The sequence below is a fragment of the Carcharodon carcharias genome, chromosome 30, assembly GCF_017639515.1.
Source record: "Carcharodon carcharias isolate sCarCar2 chromosome 30, sCarCar2.pri, whole genome shotgun sequence".
NCBI lineage: Eukaryota > Metazoa > Chordata > Chondrichthyes > Lamniformes > Lamnidae > Carcharodon > Carcharodon carcharias.
The window spans coordinates 16,650,407-16,677,701 of NC_054496.1; the positions used below are offsets into that span (position 1 = coordinate 16,650,407).

Consider the following 27,295-nt stretch of genomic DNA (forward strand, 5'->3'; position numbering starts at 1 on the left):
GTTACAAGTTATGATTGTAGTAATTTGAAGTCACGTGTATATATATTTTAACCAGTGTAAACTAATAAAATGTTTCATTTAGTTTAATGTAAAGCCTCCAGAACTGGTGGTCTGATTCCTGAATTTAGAGTCACATCTCAAACATAACACTTAAAATTATAGGTTACGACAGTTGTTTAAAGTTTCTCTCTGGGAATTTTAAATAACAACTTTACCAACTGCATTGGTCATAACACTCTTAGCATTCTCCCATTGAGCTTCAGTTTACTTCATTGCTGTATTGTTGGTTCTGGTGTTTGTTTGCTTTGAACTGTGTGTAGTGCCTGCCGCTAACTGTTCCAGTGTACTGTTGTAACAGCATCTGGAATCAAACTGTCAAGAGATGCAGCTATATTGTCTCTGCTGAACTCCCACCGCAGTCAGCCGTAACTCCCTCCACAACCTTCTCCTACATTCCTCTGGAACTTGCTTCCCAAATGACTGGGGCTCAGTTGAAATTTTCAAGTCTGAGATCGATAATTAGCTAAAGGAGTTTTGAAGGATATGGGACAAAAGACAGGTAAATAGATTTGAGTTGCATATTAGCCATGTTCTAGCTGAATGGCAGAACAGACTCGAGGGGCTGTTCAAGTAGTATCCTGATTCACTATCTGTGCGGCTCCCCCACTCAGTCATAAATAGACGAGCTCAGTCCAGGCTGCTTTACCTAGACATCCCTTGATGGTACATCACCCGGACATCCCTCAATGGTACATTACCCAGTCATCTCTCTGGTACGTCACCTGGACATCCCTCAATGGTACATCTCTGCCCTCACCAAAGAAATGGTCAAGTGAAGATGATGTGAGCTTCAATGTGGAGTGGAGGTGTGGAATGATGCTATTATTCCCCTGGTGAGAGTTCATCACTCTGCAGCTACAATTCCAACCCCCCCCCCCCCCCCCCACCAAACCCCAGGTTGGAAGCTTTCTCCTTTTTGAAGTAAGAGCGAGAGTTGGTCATACGGACCCTCGATCCTGCACTGCCTTTTAATAAGATCATGACGTATCTTTGACCTCAGCTATACTTCTCCACCCTGTTCCTCCCTTATTTTTCTTTCATGTGCTTGTCCATTTATCTTGGAGCTGAACTTTGACCTATGAGATGGACAATCTGAGTTGTTGTTTCCCTCAGTGAATACTTATGCACTTTGCTCTCACAGGCAGTGTTTCAAGAACCCCTTGGGTACAGCACAGAGCTCATCGTGCATTGCCCTAATAGTATCCCTGATCACTCACCCCCACCCCACCATCCCCATGCTTCCAACATGAAAACAAAAGGTCTCTTGTGCATGGCCTGCCTGTTTCCCTCGCTTGCCTCCCTCCTCCCTCATGGAACAACATTGATTTGTTACCACTGGAATTAAAGGAATTTTATGATCTGTACTTTCTACCACAAAGCAAGCTGAATTGAGGTTGAAGAATAGAGATTAGTTGAGCATCTTGAACTGGAACTGAGGAGAGCAGTTCCGGTCTGTTTTGGGGGTTGTGGGGGGGGGGAGGGGTGATAAGAACTGGTGAACCCACTCTCTTTAATTTGTGTCTCATATACCCAGCAAAATTAGACCAGAGTTTCTGCCTCTGGGACTTCAGTTTGAAAATTTATCCCCCTCGCCCCCCCAATTTCATATTGTTCTCCCTTTTCACTTCTCTCCCACTGATTACGACAGGGCTCCAGTCGAAGGTGTCCTCTTGGATCTCACCCCATTAGCCATCCTTCATATGTGGGCCTGGGTAGCAACCACTGGGTTATTATGACCAAGTGAGCTCCTGACTACCCCTAGACCTGTTCACGTGACCCATGGTCATTGCCCTGTTCTATGTGGCAGCAATCTTGACCGACTGTCCACCCTCCATGCAGGCTGTACAACTCCCAAGCCCAGGGATAACGAGCACAATTTCTGCAGCATGTCTCAGCACATCTGCTGAAACCCGAAACCATGTTTTTATTACCTCCAGGCCAATGTTCCTGTGAAGCTGCACATGCCTACAAAGCTATTGCACATGCGTTCCAGATTAAATACCCCACAAGAAAATTTAGACGAACCACACATTGTGAAAGATTGGCCTTGTGCAATAACAAAAAATGTTTGAAGGGAACAGATGCTCCATCCACGACTATTCTAACGCCCTCCTGGCTCACCATTTACTCTCCAGAAACCTGAGCTCACCCAAAACTCTTCTGCCTGTATCCTAACTCACACCCAGTCTAATTCAATCATTGCCGCTGTGCTCACTGGCTTACATTGGTTTCTGGCTTGCCAATACCTTGCTCTCAACCTTGTGTTGAAACCTCTCTGCAACCTCTCCCCTCCTGCCTGTCTCTGTAACCTCCTCCAGCCTTACAACACTCCAGGAACTCTGCACTCATCCAGCTCTGCCATCACTCCCTCACACCTTCATCCCAATATGGGTGCTTACTTTGTGCATAAAGCTCCAGAATTCTCCGCTTAAGCCTTCTCTATCTCCATCTCCGCCTTCTTAAAACTGCTTAAACCCAGTATTTGGTTTCCCATCCTAAAATCTCCTCCGTTGGCACAGTCTCAATTTTTGTCTGTTAACACTCCTGTGAAGCACCTTGGGACATTTCCCTACATTAAAGGCATTATGTAAATGCAGAGCGGTGGTGGTGGGACCTTGGAAGGAGACTGATTGTCCGTTCTATTCTTTTAGCTGAAGACATTTGCAAACATTTCATCCTTCTCGCTCATTGAGAATGGGAATATTCATGGAGTCTCTTCCTCTTATTAATTGCCTACCAACATGCTTGACTGAATGTAACATGACTGGGCAATTGTGCTTTGATCTGTTGGTTGTGGAATTGCTTCACTCTTTCAATAGTCTATTGTGTTGGATGTTTGGCAGTCAGGTGACCCCTGTGCAATAACTTGTCTACATTGGTTCCTCATTCTGAGACATACCAAGTGCTCTTCAACCATCTCTGCCCGAGTTTAATGAGTACTGCCATCGCCAAGACCCATGCCATCAATACCTTGAGGGTCACCAATGACCAAAGGCTTACCTGAGCCAGCCATACCAATACTATGACTATAACAGGAGAGCAGAAGCTGGGAATTCTATGAAAACTGGCTCACCTCCTGACCCCTTTTAAGGTATCTTCACCACCTACAACACTTCAAATCAAGAAGTCAAGAATGTGATGGAATACTCATCACTTGTAGCAACAGGAGGAGGCCATTGAGTTCCTCCAGCCTGTCCACCATTCATTTCTACAATCACTGATCAGTATCTTAACTTCACTTACTCGGTTTGATTCTGCAACGCTTTATTTTCACCTAACAAAATTCTGTCAATCTCGGTTTTTAAGTTTTCAGCTGACCACCCTCCACACTGCAACCCCCACTCCCCCCATCGCCCCCCCGCCCCCCCAGCAGCCACAATAATTTCAAGTGTGGGTGCAGCCACACTTGACGTCATTAGGGAAAAGCAGTTCACTTGATCATGTAATCCTGCCACCACACTAGGTATCCACTGCCTCACCAGCTGGCATGTTGTGGTCGCAGTGCATAGACTCTACAGGTTGCATTGTGGCATCTCACCAAGTGACAGTCTCTCCCTCTCCTGCCAACCACGCTAGGGAAAGAGAGAATCTTGTGGGAGCACCATTATCTTCAAGTTCCCTTCGAAACAGTTCCATCCCGACTTGAACATATATCATTGTTCCTGCGTCGTCACTGGATCTAAACCCTGGAATCTAGTCCCTGACACTGGTTGTGCCCCTGAGCTGCAGTAGGGTCAGGAAGAAGGCCCGAGTCCACTTTCTCGAGGCAGCTAAAATGACAGCTTTCCAGCCTCACCCATTATCCTGAGAGCAATTGATTTAGAAAAAAACTGGTGCACGATTCATGTACAGATTGGGTCCAGCTCATATTTGTGTAGTTTGTTTTTACCTAGGCTCTATACTAACAATTCCACGTACAGACCATAGGACTAATGAAGAGGTGCTTAAAATTACAAGAGTGAAAAGGGCTCACATCCAGAAAAGAACATGTCAACATTTCGGCCATTTGATCAGATCTGAAAAGCTACAGAGATCTCTTCTCAAGGGCAGGTGGAGGGCTGCAGAAAGATGGGTTGACCTAAGTGTAGTTGGATGACGGACATCACAGATGAGTAACAGTGGATGTGCAAGAACAGCGCTAGACAGGCGAACGTGATATAGCATAGGTCCCCTGGTAGGGGTAGCAGCAGCACTGTTTGGAATGGAGATTTCTATCACTCAAAGAGTTAATGAATCTTTAATAAAGAGAGTGCGGTCTGGAAAAGAGGATTGGCCACAACCTACCTGATTGATCCACTGCCCAGAAATGCCGGTTTAATTCCATTACCATACAGTACATCGCAGGCTTCTGTGAGTCAACAGTAATAGATAGTCTGGCTCAATCTGTTGTGAACACTTGTGTGGGGCTCCAGACAGTGTGGGCCTAGGAGAAGTGTGAGAGATGACAGCGTGATGTAGATAAGGGGAGGTGATGGCATAGTGGCATTGCCACAGACTAGTATTCGAGCGACCCAAGGTAATTCTCTGGGGATCTGGGTTCAAATCCCATCACGGTAGATTTGAGTTCAGTAAAAAATCTGGAATTAAAAATCTGATGGTGACCATGAAACCATTGCTGATTGTTGTAAAAACCCATCTGGTTTGCTAGTGTCCTCTAGCTTGACTCTTAAAATGCCACCTGAAGAAGGGCAATTAGGCATTTATCGCTGGCCTAGCCAGCGGCGCCCATATCCCACAATGAACCACTTAAAAAAACAAGGTATGAGGCAGCAGTGCCCAGCTTTGCCATTCTGTTGCTGAAGAATGCTTGTCCAAGATGCAAACAATTCCTGTTTGAAGCTGAAAGAATGGAAATTAGCAGCAAGCTTTCTGGCAGTCATCTTTGGAAGGAGCAGCTCCCTTCTCTCTTCCGCTTATTTCTCACAACTTGCCTCTCCATATGTGCTACCCCTCTCACACATGGGGAATGGCTGATTGCTGCAAGAAGACCACTTCCCCCCATGCAGACCAACTTTCAGCCCAATCTGCTGTTCCAATATGTCCCCATAGAAGGGACTTTAAAATGAACCATTGAGGAATTGGATTACAGTGTTCAAGAGCACAATGTTCCAGTCACTATATCTGCTTGCTGCTTCCACTCTGAGTGCTCTGTTTACAAGGAATGGGGGTGTTACCCAGGGGCACTGAGGCCAATTTTGTAGTTGTAATTCTGGCTGAGCTTAAATAACACCAGGGAGTTCAATTGAGCTAGCTGGGCTGCTGTTTCTGAGCTGAGGCCAGTATTGCTCTGGACTGCCAAACTGTGGCCTGTATTCTAGGCTGCGGCCTGTTTTGAGCTGTGCCTTATGTTCTGAGCTGTGCCCTTGTTCTGTGGGCTGTTCTCTGTGTCCCTGTCTTAATGTGTTAATGTCCCAGCTGTGCCCTGAGCTGTGTTCTGAGCTAGTTGGCCTAAGTGTTCTGAGCTGTGCGTTAGGCTAGCTGTGGCTTGTCCTCTAGGCTGCGGCCCATGTGTTCTGGCCTGTGGCCTATGATCTTGTGTAGCTGTGTTCTAAGCTGTGCATTATGGCTGCGCGTAGACTGTGGCCTGTGTTCTGGCCTGCAGCCTGCATTCTAGGCTGCAGCCTCCGATCCAAGCATACCAAGGCCTGTGGTCTGATCTGAGGCCTGTGTTCTGAACCAAGGCCCATGGTCTGAGCCGAGGCCTGAACTTAATGTCTCTGTGGGGCTGTTACCTGACAGTAAATTGTGGCTGAGACCTGATCTCGCTCTTTAAAGAAAACTGACAGTTTAATGCGAACACATAAAGCAGCCAAGTTTGCTGCAGATAAGATCGGTGCAGGAGTCCAAGTGCTTAACATGATGACGGGTTTGGATGTAATTATTTATGATGGAATCTAAATTTGGAAAGTGAAGGTCCATTTTAACGGACGTGGGCGTCTGGATCGAATGACGCAGATGCTCAGGCTCGCTTGACATCTCTTGGCACTCCAGACCAGGCTTCAGTATCAAAGCTGGTCTGGAATACAGCCAAGTGAACAAGAGCAGTGTAGTTCCACTCATTGTCATTTACTGACGGCCACCCTGCCCTTGATCACCTCACACTCCCTGTTGGGAATCACGGTCCATTTCCTTTTTATTTCTATTGTTAATTTGATTTTACAGGTCACTGGTTGAAACAAGCTGCAATCCCACAGGTTTTGCATGAGTTCTTGACCAATCAGATTCCTAATTTGTAAATACAGCGGACCTGCTCCTTCACTGGGCAGTGAGTTGCATGTCATCTAGTGATCAACAACCATATCAGAGAGTGTTACAGTGAGGGGTGCGGTATACCAGATAGTGTTACAGTGAGGGGGGTGGTATACCAGATAGTGTTACAGTGAGGGGGGTGGTATACCAGAGAGTGTTACAGTGAGGGGTGTGGTATACCAGAGAGTGTTACAGTGAGGGGTGTGGTATACCAGAGAGTGTTACAGTGAGGGGTGTGGTATACCAGAGAGTGTTACAGTGAGGGGTGTGGTATACCAGAAATTGTTACAGTGAGGGGCGTTGGGCATTTCAGAGAGTGTTACAGTGAGGGGTGTGGTGTATATCAGAGTGTTACAGTGAGGGGTGTGGGATATATCAGAGAGTGTTACAGTGAGGGGCGTTGGGCATATCAGAGAGTGTTACAGTGAGGGGTGTGGGGTATATTGGAGAGTGTTACAGTGAGGGGTGTGGGGTATATCAGAGAGTGTTACAGTGAGGGGTGTCAGGTATATCAGAGAGTGTTACATTGAGGGGTGTGGGGTATATCAGAGAGTGTTACAGTGAGGTGTGTGGGGTATATCAGAGTGTTACAGTGAGTAAACTGGGAGTGTATGAATGTATAACAAAAACAGAATTACCTGGAAAAACTCAGCAGATCTGGCAGCATCGGCGGAGAAGAACTTCTCCGCCGATGCTGCCAGACCTGCTGAGTTTTTCCAGGTAATTCTGTTTTTGTTTTGGATTTCCAGCATCCGCAGTTTTTTTGTTTTTATCTCTGTGTATGAATGTATAGTCATTTACATGTGATGGTATGTGCTCTGTGTTTTAGTTAACGATCAGGAGTCGGTGAGTATTATGTTAAGTGATGCTGGAGTTGCATGATGTGTGGAATGCAGCGAATTAATCTTCGGACAAACTCAGTTCATCCCAGCTGATGTGCTCTGACCTTTGCCCTGTCTGGCATTTGTCGTGCCTGTCACAGAGCCCTGTACTGTAACTGGCCTCGACATAGCCCTGAAATGTTTGTTTGAATTGCCATTAATCTGCTGGGGTGCTAAGTGGAGTCTAGCAGGGTGGTCTACTGCTGAATCTGTAATTTGTTATGTTTGTTTTAACATTCAGTGATATCCCGGAAATGTTGGGAAATTGTAGCGTCTGAAAGATGAAGGATTGATGGTGTGGATTTGAGGGATAAGTATTGGCCTGGGATGCCCGGGAGAACTGCCCACACTTCAAATGGGATTTTATACATCCACCTGAGAGAGCAGATCGAGCCTCTGTTTAGTGGCCCTTCCGAAACTGCTACCCACCACGCCCCCTTGGACTTACAAGTAAGGTCAGTGATCACATTTGGGTGTATCTCCCCAGCTCTGTCGACAGCTGTGAAAAGGGAATGTGTTTGAGGCAATAAATGGGTTTTGGAAAGAATAAGCCGGCAACCTTTCTTCAAGGTAAAATCACAAGAGTAGGTGAAGGGACATAGGATCAAACCAGAGAAAATCAAATGTCATGAAGTCCTCCCTATGGAGCAATCAGGATGTCAAATGGAGTTTAGGAAAACTCTTGGGATGCCCAAAGTTTGGAGTCATTTAGGAGACTGTGGGAAGCTGTTTACCTTGTAGGATGTTTATCCCAGATGGGGCTCCCTCTCTTGCACTGACCTTGTGAGTATTAAGAAGTGTTGGGATAACAGTCTTACCCACTCCTGGTTCTGGATCGTTGTGTGACACCACATGGAAGGAGGGTAAAATTGGTAGATGTCACAACTCTGAGCAGGTCATGCAGGCACTGGCTTCCTAACTCAGAGAATGTGGAGTCTGTACGATCATGTCAAAGGAACATTCAGCTCACTGAGTCTGTTCTGCCATTACATGATGACTGATCTATATCTTACCTCTAACTAGCTACCTTGGTTCCAGATCTCTTTAATAACCTTGCCTAACAAAATCCTATCAGTTTTGAAATTTTCAATTGATCCCCAGGCTCAATAGCTTTTGGGGGATGAGAGTTCCAGATTCCCACTACCCTTTGTGTGAAGGAGTGCTTCGTGACATCACCCATTTACAATCTAGCTCTAATTTTTGTCCACTTGTTCTAGAATCTTCCCCCCTCCACCAGAGGAAACACTTTCTCTCGATCCACCCTAATGAATCATTTCATCATCATAAACAGTTCGATTAGGTCACTGTTTAATCTTGTACACCCGAGAAAATATAAGCCTAGTCAATGCAACTTGTGCTCATAATTTAACCCTTTCTTCCCTGGTATCATTTCGCACTGCACTCCACCCAAGGATAATCTATCCTCCATGAGACGGGGTGCCCAGGATTGAATGCATTTCTCTAAATGTTATTTCAGTTAATCTTCCTGCACAAAGTCTTGCCTGCAGCCAAGGCACTTGAAGGTCAGTTAGGATGGCAGTGTGTTTTTAATCCAAACTGTGTCTGTGTCAAAAGCCTCCCGCCTTTCTCAGTATCATCTCTCACAGCTTGTTCCAGTTCCCGCTGATTGGATAACTCGGAGCTCAGTACCTCTTGAGCGCTGCATGATGGAAGTTTATGGTGCAGGGGGAGCCAGTTAGTGGGATCTGTGCATGTTGGCTGGTCAGACTGACAGTGCAGGGGTGGGGTCCTTGTCCACTATGGTGGCTGTGCTCCAAGTTGGAACAGCTGTGACAGCTAAGGCTGTGCTGAGAAGATTGAATGTTTGAGGCTTTGGCAGCAAGTGTGTTATGGAAACCGTCCCATCTGCTGTTCAGTACAGCTCGAGAATTATAGAAACAAACTGCACGAAAGAGCTAGCGGAATCTGGAGGAACCTAGGGGTGGGGGGGACAGGGTGGAGAGTGTGGGAGGGTGGTTATTGGGGGATGGTTGGCCAGTGCGACCACAATGAAATTAATATCTTAGAAGATCAGGACCCACTGCCCGTGGTATGTGCATCTTGTGACAAAATATTCAGGGTTTTACAGTACCCCCGCCCATCTCAAAGTGAGGAGTTTTGACTTACTGTAAATCTGTGGGTTTTTAGGGTAGATTTCACTAAATGTTTTGCAACTCTTAGGAGGAACAATAGAAAGAAACTTTCATTTATACAGCGCCTTTCACAACCTCAGGATGTGCTTTACAACCAATTTCAAGTGTAGCCCTGCAGGAAATGGAGCGGCCAATTTGCACACAGCAAACTCCCACTAACAGCTCAGCTCCGCGGATCTTCTTTGAAATAGTGCCTCTGGGGAAGGCCATCAGTAAAATGGAAAATACATCACATTAGGAAATACGCAAGGGTTTCCTACAGAATGGCGCTTGCATTCCATGTGCAAGGGGTGAGGCACAGAGATCGATGCTCACATCACATTGCAAGGCTATTGCCAATCTCTGGGCACACCTGTTCAATTGATAATGGAACACTCATTCCCAGAGAGAGGCATCTGCAGGTTCCCATTCCCAGAGACGTCACCCCACAACTTTCAATTCCCACAGAACTCTCTCTGCAGATTCCCCTTCCCGGAGTGAGATCTCTACGGATTCCCATTCCCAGAGAAGGCTGGTTGCAGATCCCCATTCCCAGGGAAATCTCTCTGCAGATTCCCATTCCCAGAGTGAGCCCTCGGCAAAGGCCACTTCCAAGTGAATTTACTGGGCAGCAACAAATTTCATTTATATAGAGCCAAGGACCTGTATTGGATATTCTTTGACCCGTTACTGAGGGAAGGCCAGCCTTCGCTTTCCACACAGACACCACCTTGCTCAGCAGGCATGGAACATGTTTAACGGTGTGAAGTAAGGAGTGGATTATAGAGACAGGAAGCGGAAATGCGAGGTGAACACTGTGTTAAGGAGTGTCTGTCACAGCGTTGCCTGTGAAAGGGTTACTGAGTCTGGCATCTGGCACTGGTGATGTTGGCAGAGAATTTAAATCCTCTCAGCTGGAGACAGAGCAACAAGAGCAGCAGCAGAGAGCTCTCCATACACACATTCCCTCCGTATCTGCCCTGCTCTCCAGATGCAGCCTCATTAACCCCTCTCTGTTTTTACTTCATTTATTTTTACTCAATTATTTCTTTGTTCCTTTTCGTCACAGTGAGTGACTCCCAATGAGTGACACTCAGAGAGTGACTAGGGCTCCACTCTCAAAACTCAATTGGAATTGCATCACCTCTGATCTCTTCGGACTCCATAATCCTTGCTGGCATGTTCCAGGTAAGTGGAAAAACCCAGACCTGAGATTTTGGCAGATCCGCTCGAATCACAGAGGCAGCTCGCACAATGTTTCTGGTGTAAGCCAGTACAGAACTGGCTTCGGCTGGTCAACTTCTCTCCTATACCCATGTCCAACCTCACCAACATCCACCCCCTCTGCCAGCATGCCTGCTGATCTACATTGGCTTCAGGTCCAACAATTTTCTCCAATTCTCATCCTTGTGTATAAAATGCTTTGCGGCCTCACCCTCTCCATACCTCCTGACAGCCTTCAGCCTCCTCAGAACACTTGGTTCCGCTGACTACATGCTCTTGAGCATCACTGCCCACCACCACCAGCCCCCCTGCCCCAAAACACTGACCTTAGCCCCGTCGATGGCAACTATGCCATTAGCCACCTTAAACTTTTGTAGTTGAATGGGGGTGTCAAGTTTACATTGGTGTCTTTGACCAGGTTGGGCTGGATGCTTGTCCCACCTCTGTCTCTGGACTTTCCTCTCATGCAGTGTGTGTGATTGTACAGTGTATACAGCCTCCTTACACTGGGAGTCCTGTGCTGAAAATGAGATACTGCTCTATTCCAGACTGTAGTGAGTCTGCTGAGATTTGAGTGGTCTGAATTGTGGTTTCTGTGATGTTAGGAAGTATCTGAGTCCATCGGATCACAAATTAAATCAGCATCGATCGAACCGGTTCAGGTGTATAGAACAGGAGCAATTTCCCCAAAAACATGAATCAGTTCTCTCTGAGTGTAGCAGTATACAAGTGTGCTGTGTTTCTGACACTGAATGTGAATTTTCAAGAGTTGTCTCTGAAAGAACTGTAATCACTCCTCCCCAGCAGTTATCACTTCACAACATTGTAGTTATGAAACCCAGTTATCACTTCTGAGAACTGTACAATGCCAGGAATTGCCACATCATAAAATTATAGTCATTATAGCACAGAAAGAGACCATTCAGCCCATTGAGTCCATGCTGGTTCTCTGTAGAGCAATCCAGTTAGTCTTTTTCCCTGCAGCCCTGCAGGTTTATTTCCCTCATGTGCCCATCCAATTTTCTTTGATATTATTGATCGTCTCCACTTCCACCCCCCTCGTAGGCAGTGGGTTCCAGGTCATTACCACTCGCCGTGTAAAAGAAGGTTTTCCTCACTATTACCCCCCCCCCTCCAGCACCCCTTACCCAAAGCTTTAAATCTGTGTCCTTTAGTCCTCGTACCATGAGCTAATGGAACAGCTTTACTTTGTCTAAGCTCCGGAAACCTGTCATAATCTTGTACACCTCTATCAAATCTCGTCACTGTCCAAGTCTGTCCCCAGCACTATTGGCTCCTCTATTCCAGAACTATTGAGCCTTGTAACAGGAAGCCCAGGACTGTTTCACTTGCGGAGACCATTTGAAGAGCTTGACCAATAGTGGGAGAGGGTTAAGAATTTGGCTGAACCTTGGCGTGTTCTTCAGGGGGTTACCTGTTCAAGCTTGGCTATGCTCAAATGGATCAGTTAAACCTCTGGATCTTAATGGGAAAGGTGAGGTATTTCCTGGAAACAAGGAGAAATGTCAACACTGCACATTTGGATGTAGTGGTGGGAATATCGCCATCTTAAGAAGGAACATGAATTTATCTTGGCCAAACCTCTTGGTTGTTTATCAGGTAGCAGAGTTGCTCGATGCAGCTACCCTTCTCTTGAGCTATTTTGAGGGCTGGGGACATTTACTGCGCACTCCGACTTGCGAATGTTTTGTCAGTAAATATAATGTTGGATAATGTGAAGTTAGTGTGTTACAGTGAGAGGGAAGTGCTACAATCAGGACTGGGGCCTGTGTTGCATTTGAGAACGTTATAATTACTGAAACTGCAGCAAGTAATTAGAGGCTGTGGGCGTCAAGTTTGACAATGCTCCTTTCTGATATTCAATAGCAGCGAGATTGCCTCTTCTGCTTAACACCAGTGGAAACTAGACCGGGAGAGTGAGGCAAACTGGCTTCCTTATACCTTGTAAGAAACAAACCTGGTAACACTCTTTCATTTGTTAGGATTAACATGATCATCCCAATCAGAATTTCTAATGTTTAGTGCATACAACACCCCACACTCCTCCCCCCGCCATGATACTGAGGCAAACGGGCCAGGGGGTCCCTGCTTATCTCCCAGGTCTATGTTCAATTTGTGTCTCTTTAGTGTCTAGGCAGTGAATAGATGGCTAGAGTGCCTAGATTTGGAAGGAAGAGAATAATACCACAGTGGCAGGTTTTGCATATTCTTGGCATCCAACCACATAACCAGCATCCCACCTGGATAACATCACCAATTTCTAAACTACAGGGCAAGGCAAGCAGAACCCAAGGGTGGAGTAAAACAGACTTTAGTATAAATGGAATACATCCAATGGTCATCAAGAAAGAAGGTGAATGGAAGATTACCAAGAATTAAGTCCTTGTTTACTTTTCTTCCTCCTTCCCAGAATGTGCTGTTTCATATTGGATACAATTCCATAGCTGACCTAAGTTAGGGGATAGGGGAAAATAATTCAGGCAGGGTCACACTCCACATGGAAAGGGCACATGTATAGGTGTTAGCTGAAGGCAGGATTGGGGTTATCTGTGATGCCCTTGCCACAAGCAGAAGATTGTCAACATTCCCACATAAGAGGTTAGTGTGTAAAATTAAAGCACATGGGATTAGAGTTAATATATTGGCATGGGTTGGGAATTGGTTAGCAGACAGGAAACAGAGAGTAGGAATAAATGGGCCTTGTTTCGAATGGCAGGCAGTGACTAGTGGGGTACTGCAGGGATCAGTGCTTGGGTCCCACCTATTCACATTATATATCAATAATTTGGATAAGGGAACCAAATGTAATATTTACAAGTTTGCTTGTAACTTGGTGGGAATGTGAATGATGAGGAAGGTATTAAGAGGCTTCAAGGCGATTTAGACAGGTTGAGTGAGTGGGCAAATACATGGCAGATGCAGTATAATGTGGACGAATGTAAGTTATCTACTTTAGTAGGAAAAATAGAATGTCAGGGTATTATTTAAATGGTGATAGATTGGGAAATGTTGATATACAAAGAGACCTGTGTGTCCTTGTACATCAATCACTGAAAGCAAGCATGTAGGTACACAAGCAGTTAGGAAGGCAAATGAATGTTAGTCTTCATTGTGAGAGGACTTGAGTACAGGAACAAGGATGTCTTACTGCAGCTGTACAGGGCCTTGGTGAGACCACACCTGGAGTATTGTGTGCAGTTTTGGTCTCCTAACCGAAGAAAGGATATACTTGCCATAGAGGGAGTGCAGTGAAGGTATACCAGACTGATTTCTAAGTTGGCAGAATTGTCGTATGAGGAGAGATTGGGCCGACAAGGTCTGTATTCACTGGAGTTTAGAAGAATGAGAGGGGATCTCATTGAAACATATAAAATTCTGACAGGGCTGGACAGACTGGATGCAGGGATGAAATTTCCTCTGGCTGGGAGGGTGGGGTGGGGGGGGCTCTAGAACAAGGGGTCACAATCTCATATACAGGGTAGACCATTTAGGACTGAGATGAGGAGAAACTACTTCACTCAGAGGGTGGCGAACCTGTGGAATTCTCTACCACAGAAGACCAGGGAGGCCAAATCACTGAATATATTTAAGAAGGAAATAGATTTCTGGATTCTAAAGGCATCAAGGGGTATGGGGAGAGCACAGGAGTATGGCATTGAGATAGAGGATCAGCCATGACCATATTATTTGCCAGGCAGGCTCAAATGGCCAAATGACCTTCTGCCTTCTATTTTCTATTTCTATTCACTGTCTAGACTCTACAGAGACACAGCAGCAGTTACATATGGAACTGTACCCCAGTGAGAGTCAGTGTCTATGGAACTGTACCACACGAGAGTCAGTGTCTGTGGAATTGAGAGTGAGCACCTTTAGACCTGTATGCCAGCGAGTGTCTGTGGACCTGTACCTCAATGAGAGTCAGTGTCTGTGGAACTGTGAGTGAACATCTTTAGACCTGTATGCCAGCGAGTGTCTGTGGACCTGTAACCCCATTGAGAGTCATTGTCTGTGGACCTGTACCTCAGTGAGGGTCAGTGTCTGTGGACCTGTAACCCCATTGAGAGTCAGTGTCTGTGGACCTGTACCTCAATGAGAGTCAGTGTCTGTGGACCTGTACCTCAATGAGAGTCAGTGTCTGTGGACCTGTACCTCAATGAGAGTCAGTGTCTGTGGACCTATACCTCAATGAGGGTCAGTGTCTGTGGACCTGTACCTCAATGAGAGTCAGTGTCTGTGGATCTATACCTCAATGAGAGTCAGTGTCAGTGGACCTGTACCTCAGTGAGTGTCAGTGCCTGTGGACCTGTACCTCAGTGAGAGTCAATGTCTGTGGACCTGTACTTCAGTGAGAGTCAGTGTACGTGGACCTGTACCTCAATGAGAGTTAGTGTCTGTGGACCTGTACCTCAATGAGAGACTGTTTCTGTGGACCTATACCTCGTGAGAGTCTGTGTCTGTGGACCTATACCTCAATGAGAGTCAGTGTCTGTGGACCTGTACCTCAGTGAGAGTCAATGTCTGAGGACCTGTACCTCAGTGAGAGTCAGTTTCTGTGGACCTGTACCTCAATGAGAGTCAGTGTCTGTGGACCTATACCTCAATGAGAGTCAGTGTCTGTGGACCTGTACCTCAGTGAGAGTCAGTGTCTGTGGACCTGTACCTCAGTGAGAGTCAATGTCTGTGGACTTGTACCTCAATGAGAGTCAGTGTCTGTGGACCTGTACCTCAATGAGAGTCAGTGTCTGTGGACCTATACCTCAATGAGAGTCAGTGTCTGTGGACCTGTACCTCAATGAGAGTCAGTGTCTGTGGACCTATACCTCAATGAGAGTCAGTGTCTGTGGACCTGTACCTCAGTGAGAGTCAGTGTCTGTGGACCTATACCTCAATGAGAGTCAGTGTCTGTGGACCTGTACCTCAGTGAGAGTCAGTGTTTGTGGACCTGTACCTCAATGAGAATCAGTGTCTGTGGACCTATACCTCAGTGAGAGTCAGTGTCTGTGGACCTGTACCTCAGTGAGAGTCAGTGTCTGTGGACCTATACCTCAGTGAGAGTCAATGTCCGTGGACCTATACCTCAGTGAGAGTCAATGTCCGTGGACCTATACCTCAATGAGAGTCAGTGTCTGTGGACCTATACCTCAGTGTGGGTCAGTGTCTGTGGACCTGTACCTCAGTGAGGGTCAGTGTCTGTGGACCTGTACCTCAGTGAGAATCAATGTCTGTGGACCTGTACCTCAGTGAGAGTCAGTGGCTGTGGACCTGTAACCCCATTGAGAGTCAGTGTCTGTGGACCTATACCTCAGTGAAAGTCAATGTCTGTGGACCTATACCTCAGTGAAAGTCAATGTCTGTGGACCTATACCTCAGTGAGAGTCAGTGTCTGTGGACCTATACCTCAGTGAGAGTCAATGTCCGTGGACCTATACCTCAATGAGAGCCAATGCCTGTGGACCTGTACCTCAGTGAGAGTCAGTGTCTGTGGACCTGTACCTCAGTGAGAGTCAGTGTCTGTGGACCTGTACCTCAGTGAGAGTCAGTGTCTGTGGACCTGTACCTCAGTGAAAGTCAATGTCTGTGGACCTATACCTCAGTGAAAGTCAATGTCTGTGGACCTATACCTCAGTGAGAGTCAGTGTCTGTGGACCTATACCTCAGTGAGAGTCAATGTCCGTGGACCTATACCTCAATGAGAGCCAATGCCTGTGGACCTGTACCTCAGTGAGAGTCAGTGTCTGTGGACCTGTACCTCAGTGAGAGTCAGTGTCTGTGGACCTGTACCTCAGTGAGAGTCAGTGTCTGTGGACCTGTACCTCAATGAGAATGAGCATCAATAGTGAGAGTCAGTGTCTACTGTATGTATGCCAGTGAGAGTCAGTTCCTCTCTAACCCAGTTAAGATCAATTCACAGAGCACACACACTGGAGATCAGGTTTGGGCTTTTACCAGATTAACAGGAATTTTTCACTGCATCTTTTGATCAGAACATGATTAATGGATTCAGCCAATGATTGTCTCACATCTGTTGAGGAAAGTTGAGGGTGAGAGCAAGTTTGGGAAGTGAGAGTAAAACCCAGTGCACTTATCAATATTGATCTGCACTGCGGAAGTGAACTTAGAGACACCACAGAGTGTAATTCTAGGATATTCAATGATATAACCCAGTGATTCATAATCTGATTGCGGTTTCTCTACATGGAGAAATGTGACTGTAGGCGAGGGGAGGTGAGGAGAGTCAATAATTCGTATTTGTGATTCCTGTAGCAAACAAAACTTGGATTTTATGTTTCAGAAACTGTCATTATTGGCGTTTGACTTCCCCCAGAACTTGTGAGGGCATGTGTTGTGTTATCCATGATTTCACAATGGGTTGCCAACTCTCCAGGATTGCCCTGAAGGCTCCAGGAATTGCAGATGAATCTCTGGGGCATGGCTATGAGCAGAGCACAGGAGAAAAGTCACATTGAGGAGCACGGAAAAGTATTTTTTCTTCATTTTTCAAACACTTTTAAAAATCAGTTACACAAATATTGGGGGTTGCATTGGAAGCTCTGTTTGACAACAGTCAACGATCATCCCATTGGATAATAGTGAAGAGGCTATTCGCCGTCCAATGAATTTGGAAAGGCGGGACTCTGTAAGGATGGGCTTTTCCAACAGCTAATGACTGGAATTTGTGGGCCATGTGAGGTCATGTGATAAAACCTCAAGGTTATTCCAGGCAGAGTTGGCAACACCAGCCTCACATTACAAGCAATGCTTTATTTTACAGTCACATTGAGTTTCAGAAATCACAGCCTGGTCTGATGTCAACTTCCAGAAATCACTTCTATTAGTTTTGGTTTTGCCTCGAGTTTCAGTCTGTCCAAATGGCCTTCATTTGAATTTACTAGTAAAACAATAATTTTAGTAAGGGCCATAGTCTCCCTAATGTGAGCCAATGTAAATAGCACAGATTACCCATCTATTATACAACATAGGAATGTTGATCTCGGTCAGCTTTCAGATGAAACTAGCTAAGGCGCCTCTCAGATGTACATAAATGTTTCCTATCTGCAAGGAGCAACGGAGGGTTCTTGCCAATGACCTAGCCAATATTTATCCCTCAAGTATCACTTTAAAAAGAGATTACTTGGCTATTACCACAGCACAGTTTGTGGGAGCTTGCTGTGCACAAATTGGCTGCTGCCAACAACAGTGACTACACTTCAAAACTACTTCAAAGGCTGCAAAGCAACTTGGAGACATCCTGAGATCATAAAAGGTGCTATATAAATGCAAGTTATTTCTTTCTAAGCCAGGGCAGTCCACTGAGGAGTGACTTTTATTTTATTCGTTCATAGGATGTGGGCCTCGCTAGCAAGGCCAACATTTGTTGTCTATCCCTAATTGCCCTTGAGAGCAGTTAAGAGCCAAACACGTTGCTGTAGGCCTATAGCAGTGGTGGGCAGCCTGCAGCCTGAGGGCCACACGCAGCCCATCAGGATCCTGAGTGCGGTCCACGAGACATTTTGTTGATCGTTGCCAACGCGCAATGTTGTCAGATTCCGCTGGTTTCCATCGGTGTAGTTCTCTCCTGCCGGCATTACTAAAATGATGTGTACACAGAGCAAGGGCACATGAAGTGAGGTGCGTGCTGAGTGCACACAGCATCGACTATGAGAGCTGTCTGTGCTCCCTCTGCATCCAGTCAAAGCGCTGCTATGGTTCAATCAACACGCCCCGCAAAGTCTAGGTGCGCAAGCGCAGAAAGCAAAATTACCCAATCCTGGAAAACCACCTTGGCTAGTCGGTGGACATGGGAGGTTGTGTTTTTTATCTCACTTTTTGCCAGTAATTTAATTTGCCTCTGGTTATATAATGGATCACTTTGTGTTGAAGTGGCGTGATAAAGAAGGAGAATCAAGTGAAAGATCAAAAAGCACAGAGGAAGAAGAAGTAGCCAAAAAGAGGAAAAATCGGTGACGAGGGCAGAATGGTAAATGAGAGTTGGATTGTTTTGTTATTGAACAGAAACCGAGGCCATTTTGTAATAAGGTGATATGCAGCATGTATTAAATCTTATTCATGGGGACATAGTTGGTGCAAATGTCCGATCTCAATCTTGCCCCCCACTGAGCTGAAGGAACTAGTCTAGGTTGCCCATCACTAGTCTAGAGTTGCATATAGGGCAGAATATTCCATTCCTGAGGGACATTAGTGAACCAGTTGGGCTTTTACACATTCAATGATCGTTTCATGGTCACCATTTCTGAGACTAGCTTTCAATTCCAGATTTATTAATTGAATTTCAATTCCACCAGCTTCCAAGGTGGGATTTGAACCCAAGTCCCTAGCCTGGGCCTCTAGATTACTAATCTACTGATGTTACCACTATGCCACCATCCCAGTAGCAGGCAACATGGTGCTGAACGACAAAGCCCGATGCTCCCAGATCCCATTTCCACTCCGAGTTAGCTAGTAAATGTCCTGGAAAAATTAATAGAGCATTTAGCCCCTCACATCTGTTCTACTATTCAAGGTGGCCATGCCTGATCTGTGACCTAATTCCATATATTGTGTGAGGCGACTTCCCTCCCCACCTCATATTTAGTTAGCCTGGGCTGAATTTGAGGCACTGCAATTGACCTCAGTGCCCCTGGGCTAGGGTATGGAAAAACATCAGATCGACAACCTGCCCTGCTCAAGTTTTAATTCAAAGGGTGCACACGTTCTGGACTTTGGAAGCTTATATGATTGGGATGAATAATGATGGTCAGTTATCCTGCTCACAGTCACCAGCGAAGTTCCAATGTGAAAAATGTGGTGAAGTACCTGAGGGCAGCCAGATTTTGCAATGGAGCTGTACCCCAGCCAGAGTCAGGGGGTAAGAAGGTGACAAAATTGGCTGCACTGAACCTGGTAGAATAACTGAGGTGGGTAGGGAGGAGGGGGTGGTTGGGAATTCTGCAAAAAGTCCCTCAGGATAATGTTCCCTTTCAAGTGTCCTGGGGTAGATTTTGGTGTCGGTTCATTTCTGAGTCCAGATTTGACACTACATCCCTGAACAGGTAGGCCAGAGGATTGATTGGAGGTTGGCCCTCAGGCCTCATCAAGCCAATTCTGCGCTGGTCACATCTCCACCTGAGCAAAGAGATCAATGTTGGGCCTCACTGGTGGAGGCCATTGGAAAAGCCCCGGTGGGGGTATGGGAGTTAAGCCACGAAGGGTGGGAGGGTTCGGATCGTGTCCGCTCTGCTCACTCCCGGCTCCACAGGGACGATTTTAAAAATGCAAACATTCTTCAACATTCCTTCGCACTGGTGGGTGCTAAAGAATGGGGCAGATCTGGAGAAGATATTTCCACTAATGGAGGTGACCAGAATGGTTGGATGGGGTGGGGTGGGGTGGTGTGGGAATGGGGGTAGGAGGGGTTGGGGGGTTGGAGGGTTGGGGGGGGATTTTGGGGGCGTGGGTTCATAATAAGACAGTCACCAGTTAATCCAATCGGGAATTCAAGAGAAACTTCTTCACCCAGAGAGTGAGGAGTTTGTGAAACTTACTAACGTGTTGAGGTGAATAGATCCATTTAAGGGAAAGCTAGATAAACACATGAGGGAGAAAGGGCTGGGAGGTTTTGCTGATAGGGTGAGGTGAAGAGGGGTGGGCCGAGGATTGTGTGAAGTATAAACCCCAGCATGGAGCTATTTGTATTGTGTCGCACGTTCTATATAATTTTATGCACTGTTTTCCCCTCTTCAGATTCTCTCCTACAATACAGTGATCTCACTTCCCAAGCTCCACCAATACTGTTCTCACTCCCTCTATCTGACAGCACACTTCATTCCATCATTAAGCAGTAATGTCAGTAATCATACTGTGGCCTCTCTGATGTGTGCTTACTTTGCCGGTGGTAGTGCTAATGAGTGGCATTCAGTGAGGTAAAAGTACAGTGTGTGCTAGAAAACAGGTCAGATTCTATTGGCTGTAGCTTACAGGGTTTTTTGGTGCAGTAGCAGAGAGAAAGCCAAGCACATGGCAGCAAAGATACACTTCATTTTGTCCATATTCCTATGAAATTTAGAAGAATGAGAGGTGATTTCATTCAAAGGTATAAAATTCTTGAAGGCTTGCGAGTCAGTGCTGAGTTGCTTCCCCTGGTTGGAGGGCCTAGGATAAGGGGTCACAGTCTCAGCATAAGGGGTAGGCCATTTTACCAGATGAGAAATTTATTCACTCATCAAGACTCCTTCAACAGCACCTTCCAAACATGCGACCTCCACCACTTAGAAGGAAAAGGGCAGCAGATGCACCACCTGTAAGCTCCTTTCCAAGTCACTCACCATCCTGACTAGGAAATATATCACCGTTCCTTCACTGTCACTGGGTCAAAATCCGGGAACTCCAACCCTAACAGCGCTGTGCGCATAACTACACCACAGGGAGTGCAGAGGTTCAAGAAGGTAGCTCACCCCCACCTTCTCAAGGGGCAATTATGGATGGGCAACAAATGCTGGCCTAGCCAGCGACCCTGACATCCTGTGAAAGAATGTTTTCAAAACTGAGTTATGAATCTTTGGAATTCTCTGCCACAGGGGACTGTGGATGCTCAGTTACTGAGTATATTCAAGACGGAGAGCGATAGATTTTTGGACATTAAAGGAATCAAGAGATATGGGACAGGGCAGGAGAGTGTGGCTGAGGTAGAAGATCAGTCATAATTTATTGAATGGTGCAGCAAGTTCGAGGGGCTGAATGGCCACCTCCTGAACCTACTTCCTATGTTTTTATGTTCACTGTTCTGGTGAAATGCTTTCAACTGAACATATAATAAAACTTAGAAGCAAAAGACTGCGGACACTGGATATCTGAAACAAAAAACAGAGGCCATAACTATGATTGTCTCAAATAAATGTGACACAGAAGAATTCAGGAGAAACTTTTTCACCCATTAAGTGGTGGGAAAGAGGAACCCGCTACCACAGGGAGTAGTGGGGTGAATAGATATAAAGGCAGTTGGATAAACACATGAGGGAGAAGTGAACAGATGGTTATGCTGATAGGGGGAGATGAAGAGGGGTGAGAGGAGACTTGCATGGCTCAATAACACCAGCCTTGGTCCAAATGACCTGTTTAGCTTCTGTAAGTTCTGTGTAATTTTACGGAATGCTAGAAAACACCGAGCAGGTCAGGCAGCATCTTTGAAGGTAGAAACAGAGATAATACTTCAAGTTGATGATGTTTAGTCAGGACTGTAAGATGTTGGAGATTTACAGCTTTTAAGCAGAGACAGAGCTGGTGTGGGGTACGGGTGCCCAGGGAAAGAATAAAATGAAAAGTCTATGATAGGGTGAAGGGCAGGAGTGGAAACAAAAGATGGGCCTGGATGAGGTATAAATGGTTACAAAAGTCTGAGAGAAAATGGAAGTGGTGTTTAAGATGGAATAAGAATGTTTAAAGCTGGAGGCTGTGAAGTGTCCAACAGAGAGACAAGCTGTTGTCCCTTGAGTTTGCCTCGAACTTCATTGGAAAAGTGTAGGAGACCGAGAATAGGCAGGTCAGAATGGGAAGGAGGATTGACAATAATAACATTTGATTTGCACCATTATATCCTGAGACTAGAGCAGCTGGGCTGATACCCTGTATGCAAACAGCTAGCTCACAATGCTGCTTCATTGAAATCCCTATTGCCACAGATCGACAGGACTAAATTGAACAGCGCTATCAAAGAGCCAACTCAGGCATGATAGGCTGAATGGCCTCCTTCTATGCTCCATGATTCTGTGATCAACATCAACCCATTCCATTCGACTGATATGGATTCTATTCACTGCATGGTCCTTTCTCTTTACCATCCCTGCACCCACCGCAGGGCAGTTCCACGATCACCAGGTGCCCTCTTCTCCCATGTCTACGTGGCCCCAATAGCTGTCTAGACTAACTCAACACAAAGCATGACTGACCGTGGAATTTGTCTGCTCTCTGTGTTGTGTCAGTGATCCCTGTGCTCCTGCACGCTTCAGAGCTTTGGACCACCTGCAGGCACGTCAAAGCACTGGAGAAGTACCATGAGTGCTGCCTTCGCAAGATCCTCCAAACCCAGTGGCAAGGAAGGTGGTCCAAAAGCAGCGTCCTTTACCAAGCCAACAGGCCCAACATTGAGGCGCTAACCACTCAAAACCAGCCTCACTGGGCAGGATATGTCATTTGTGCAAGACACCAGACGCCCAAGTCAACTGCTCTACTTGGAACTCAATCGCAGCAGGGGAGCTGAAACGCTTTAGGCATGTCTTCTGAACATCCCTGAAGAGGTCAAATATCCCCGCTGACTCATGGGAATCCCTGGTTGTGACCAGCCAAAATGGAGAAGGTTCATTTGGGAAGGCAGCAAACATACGGAGAGACTTCGACGGGAACACGCAAAGGCAAAGTCAAGATGTCGGGGAAAGTGGTCAAACCTCCAAACAACCCATCTACCCGACCCTTCAAGCACCACCTGCCCTGCATGTGACAGAATCTGCAGATTGCACATTGGACTTATCAGCTGCCTCAGAACCCATTGAACCAGAGGTGAAACAAGTCATCCCTCAATCCCGAAGGATTGCTTGAAAAGAAGAAAGACGGCTCATTAATGGACTGGATGGTGCACTGAGCTATTAGGAAGTGCTCGGTAAACTGTGCGTGTCAACCATGGGGCAATGGGAGTCAGGAATTCCAATTCTCACTCCAGGGACTTTAGAACAAAGTCAGGACTAACACCTCAGTGAGGGAGTGCTGCACAGCCAAAGGCGCTGTCTTTTGGGTGGGACATTAAACCAAGGTCCCGTTTACCCTCACAGGTGGATGTAAAAGTCCCCAAGGCACTACTTTGAAGAAAAGTAAGGGAGTTTTCCTGGTGCCCTGGCCGATATTTGTCCCTCAACCAGTACCTTTAGAGCAGATTATCTGGTCGTTTATTTTATTGCTTCTGTGGGAGCTTGTGATCTACAAGTTGGCTGCTGCATTTCCTACGTCTGAACAGTGCTTCAAGAAGTTCTTCATTGATTGTAAAGCATCTTGGGACATCCTGAAGTCGTGAGAGATGCTATATAAATGATGCACCGTGCTGCTTCATGCCTTGGCTGCGCTTTGGTGCAGAGTGCACACAGGTTGGCAGTTTTCCCTGTGCACTGGGGAAACCTATCAGCTCCCATTTCCCATCGAGTTCTTTTTAAAGCCATTTAATGGATTTAAAAAGTCAGTAATTCAAATCCTGGCTTCTTTCAGAGATGATCCAGAAAACAGGGAAGCAGCTGTTTCCAACTGGCAGCTCTGACTCATTGAGTGATCCTCTGAAGGAAAAGGGGTTAAAGGAGTTTGTGAGAGATTATCTTGAGTATAAATACTGAGATGCAAATCGGTCGAAAGTTCCTCTGTTCAAATGAGTTTGCTTTTTGTGTCGTCTTGGCGCTGAACAATGTCTCCTGCTGGTGGTGTCAGTATTGATTCACCAACATCCCGATAACTCTATCTGACATAACACATTGCTGATATCTCCATAGTTAACAGATAGCTGGTATCAGGCACTCAGTACACTACTTACTGATAAGGCATGCAGCGATTGTGGTTCTCGAAAGTATAGCTGGGCAGTAATTTCAACCAGCGCCACCCTAGCCCTCTGCCAATCTCTGTAATGTTGTTCCTGTCTTGGTTTAATGCTCCTCTCTACAATATGCCCTCTGTCTCTGCGTCTCTCTCCATCTCTACAACATGGCCCCTGTCTCTGTGCCCTTGCTTCTATAAATGCTAGTCTCTATAACATGCCCTTTATGTGTCTCTGCCTCTATAACCTGCCTTTCTCTACCTGGCTGCCTGTATTTGTCATGTCCTCTCATTAACACGTTGCTTTTCTATTTAATGTAAATACAAATTCTGCATTTATGTAATGTCCCAAAGTACTTCACTGATGGACCACTGCTTTCAAAGGCAGTGGCTGCTGTATAAGCAAAGAAACCCGCTAATTTGAACAGCAAGATCCCACAAGCAGCAGTAACATGTTTTTGGTTGAATCTTGAACATGCACAGAATCCTCTGCTCTTCTGTTCTTAGGGCCATAGGGTCTTTCACATCCATGGTTGGATGAACATCTCATCGAAGGAACACTGTCAAAAAGGGGTTGTTGACAGTGCAGCATCCCCTCACTACTGCACTGAAGTCTTATCGTAGAGTATCTCCTTGTTCATCCTGCTGTTTGTACCACAACCTTCTAAGTCAGAAGCAAATGTGTTACCAACTGAGGCAGTAGCTGTATCTTGTCCCTTTCTCTATAACAGCCCTCTCACTGTATAACACTCGCAACATGTTCCTCTGCATAACAATAAAAAAGACTCGCATTTAAGTAGCGGTTTTCACAATCTCAGCACTTCACAGCCAATGAAGTACTGTTGAAGTGTAGCCACTGTTGTAATGTAACACAGCAATCAATTTGTGCACAGCAAGATCCCAGAAACAGCAATGTAATAATGACTTGTGTGCGTGATTGTTAGTCGAGGCATAAATATTGGCCAGGACACTAGGTGAACCACCCACCCCCCCACAGCTCTTCTTCAAAGAAGTTCCATGGGATCTTTAACATGTACTTGAGAGGGCAGATGGGTACTTGGCCTAACGTCTTATCTGAAGGTTGGCACCTCTGACAGCGCTGCACTCCCTCAGCACTGCCCTGAAATGTATCCATGAGAATCCTAGCTCTTTTAATGAAATGTTGCCTAAAATAGCATATGTTACAGTGAAATTATTGTGGGATCTGTTGTAAATCATCACATATGTAGCCATCACACACCCTAGTCTGGGAACCTGGGGAGCTGGGTTAAGCAGACTGGTGGAGAGCATAGTTGTGCAATGAAGAAGTCAAACTACACTGCACATTATTCTTTCAGATGGCACATCAAACCAAGGCCCTATCTGTCCTCTCAGTTGGATGTAAAAGATCCCATGACACCAATTCGAAGAAGATTAGGCCAGATATCCCAGATGTTAAGAAGTATTTGGATGTGCACTTGCGATGCCATGGCGTACAAGGCTATGGGCCTAGTGCTGGAAAATGGGATTAGAATAGTCAGGCACTTGTTTGACCGGTGCAGACTCGATGGGCTGAAGGGCCTTTCTCTGTGCTGTAGACCTCTATGACTCTATGTCTTCGCCAATATTTACCCCTCAATCAACAGCACTAAAAAAGACAGGTTATCTGGTCACTGCTGTTTGTGAGAGTTGCTGTATATAAATTGGCAGCTGCAATTCCTGTATTACAATGGTGACTACACAAGTATTTCATTGGATGTAAAGCTCTTTGACGTGTCCTGAGGTCATGAAAGGTGCGAAAGAAATCTTTCTTTCTTCCAAACCCCTTCCTGTCACGGTCTCTCACCAAGCCTTGCTGCAATTCTATCCTAGTTTTTGGTGGAATGGGCCCAGTCTGTGCAGGAATTGATACCAGCTCAGTTCTTTCTGTGAGGTAGTTACTGTTATTGTGAGATTTGACTGTAATTGGAACATTCTGGTAAATCCAGTGAGGCTGCAAGGCGGTGGAGAGCCAAGCCAATGATAATATGGAAGTGTAGAAAGCAAGAGCAGTCAGCCGGTCCACACCTACCGCCAGTGCCGACCTTCCTCACGGACTGATTATTTATTATCTTTACATTTTCCGGGTGGATTCAATCCCCACATACGGTAAGCAATTCCTTAAATATGTTGGAGCTTGTTTGGGGAATGGGATTGTTTGTCCCTCAGCAGCAGGAGTGTGAGGGACTGACAGCTGATTGAAAGGATAAAGGAAAGGCACATTTATATAGCGCCTTTCATAGTCATCGGACCCATCCCAAAGTGTTCTACAACCTATAAAATACTTGGTCACTGTTGTAATGTAGGAAATGCGCTAGCCAAAACATGCACAGCAAGCTCCCATAAGCGGCAGTGTGATAATGACCAGATAACCTATTTTTCTGATGTTGGCCAGAAAACTCGGGAGAACACTCCAGCTTTTCTTCAAATAGTCCCACGGGATGTTTTATGTGCATCGGAGCAGAAATATGAGGCCTTTGATTTAATCTCTCATCTGAGGACAGCACCTCCAACAGTGCAGCACACCCTCAGTACTACACTAGAGTGCCCACCTTGATTTTTGTCCTCAAGCATAAAGTGACTTGAACCCAAAATCTTATGACTCAGAGGCAAGTGTGCTACCAACTGAGCACAACTGATACCTGTTTCAATAGTTTAATATTGCTTTCAATATTTCTCATATCAGAGAGTGTTACAGTGAGGGGTGAAGGGTATATCAGAGAGTGTTATAGTGAGGGGTGAGGGGTATATCAGAGTGTTACAGTGAGGGGTGAAGGGTATATCAGAGAGTGTTATAGTGAGGGGTGTGGGGGTATATCAGAGAGTGTTACAGTGAGGGGTGTGGGGTATATCAGAGAGTGTTACAGTGAGGGGGTGTGGTATATCAGACAGTGTTACAGTATGGGTGTGGGTTCTACCAGGGAATATTACAGTGAGGGATGTGGAGTATATCAGAGAGTGTTATAGTGAGACGCGTGGGGCCTATCAGAGAGGATTGCAGTGAGGCATGTAGGCTCTATGTGAGAGTGTTATAATGAGGGGTGTGGGGTATATCGGAGAGTGTTGCAGCAAGGATTTTGGGGTATTTTGGAGAACGTTACAGTGAAGGGTGTGGGTTATATCGGAGAGCGTTACAGTGAGGATTGTGGA

The 27,295-nt window shown here is 45.9% G+C and overlaps 1 protein-coding gene across 6 annotated transcripts in view; it reads left to right on the forward strand.

Moving 5' to 3' along the window:
• The window catches only part of kank2 (KN motif and ankyrin repeat domains 2), a 110,969-nt gene that overhangs the window by 21,905 nt on the left and 61,769 nt on the right, over nucleotides 1-27,295 (forward strand). For 3 of the 6 annotated variants that reach the window (XM_041177117.1, XM_041177116.1, XM_041177121.1), the window contains exon 2: nucleotides 7,432-7,645. The exons of 1 other annotated variant lie outside the window; for it this stretch is intronic. The gene's annotated coding sequence lies outside the window, so the exon portion shown is untranslated. Of the gene's footprint in view, nucleotides 1-7,431; nucleotides 7,646-18,448; nucleotides 18,546-27,295 lie in introns of all 6 variants that reach the window. 2 more of the 6 variants (XM_041177120.1, XM_041177119.1) reach the window with 2 other exon arrangements.